A 1,418-nucleotide genomic window follows, 5' to 3' on the forward strand; every position below is an offset into this window, starting at 1 on the left:
TCAGCAGCGAGTCTCCTCTCCCAAAGGAAGGGCAAAGAGAAAGCCGACACCTGGTGAGCATCTCTCATCTGCCATGCTCTTCGCCAGATGCAGCCTTCTCAGAATGCTGAGCGGCTGGAATTAGCCCCATTTCACAGCTGAGAAAACTGAGGTTCAGAAAGAGCTAATGATGTGCCAGAATGATGCAGCTGGAAGTGATGAAGGTGAGGCCACCTCTCTCTTCCCCCCCACACCGCCACAGGAGTTATGGTGGGGGCAGGGGTGCAGGCTTGAGACCCCTCATTTAGTCTTTCTGGAAGGGACCCAGCCAAGAAGATAAGCATATCTGATGTCAATGGAAACAAGAGAGAGTAAACAGGATTCTGTCTATGGCCAGGACTTTCTGGGGACACACCTGTATAAGCAGCAGCCATTCCCAACAGAACCGAATTCTCAGGAAATCAGGACAGAGGCAGGGGGCTGGGCATTTGTTTGGTTTTCTGACCATGTGGGAAGCCTGAGGCCTGGTGGCCAGCCACGCCCTGCCTCTCCACCTCTTCATCCTTCATCATGCGCTGGGGATGCCCAGGCCCCTGCCTGCCCTCATCCTCTCCCAGTCACCTCTTGTGGTCAAGGTCCTCACACACCTTGTCCTTCAAGCTACTCACTGACCAAGTGAGAGGCTGACTCCTGGTTAGGAGGAGTGTGCTTGTGTGTGACCTGAGAGGAAGGGTGAACAGACTGTGCCATCGGTGACCTTGGACAGCTGTGGATGTCTTGCTAATGTGAGAGCATCCTGTCTGGCACTCCTAGGAGTCAGGCTATGTGTCCTGCTAGGCTGGGGGCTGCGAGGTGCCCTGGGTCCCCTGATCACTTTGGGGGCGTGTCTGTATATCCTGTTAGGTGTGCTGCGGACAGGGGTGCCCTGAGTCTCTGACCGCCTCCACGAGTGCTGTTAGGGATGTGTGTGTATTGGTGGGGGGGTTGGTGGGGGGGTGTACAGTGCCACAGTAGCTTCATCCAACTCTCTATGGGTACGTGTGTCCTGCAGATGTGAGCAGTAGGTGCTTCCGCCCAGATCTGCACACGTTTCTGTGCTCTGGAAGTGTCCTTGCCCACCGGCGTGTGTCCTGTGTGAACGGAGCCCAGGAAGTGCGGGCACGCGCGGGAAAGTGCGGGTGTGCGTCCTGCGGGTCCCTGCTCGGCTCTGCGCCCGTCCTGCGCCGCGTGAGTGGAAGGCGCCGAGTGGCCCTGCCCGCCGAGTGCGCGCGCAGGGTCCCGGGCCGGCGTGCGCGCCGGTGTGAGTGCCAGTGAGTGCGGCGCCACTCGGCTCGCTCCGCTCCCCGCCGCCCGCACACTCGCACTGATCGGCGGCTGCCGGTGACGCGGGCTGGGCCCGCCCCCTGCCTGCCGGCCCCTGGCACTCACTCGCGCCGGCC

This window comes from Capra hircus, chromosome 19 (assembly GCF_001704415.2).
Source record: "Capra hircus breed San Clemente chromosome 19, ASM170441v1, whole genome shotgun sequence".
In the NCBI taxonomy this organism is placed as follows: Eukaryota; Metazoa; Chordata; class Mammalia; order Artiodactyla; family Bovidae; genus Capra; species Capra hircus.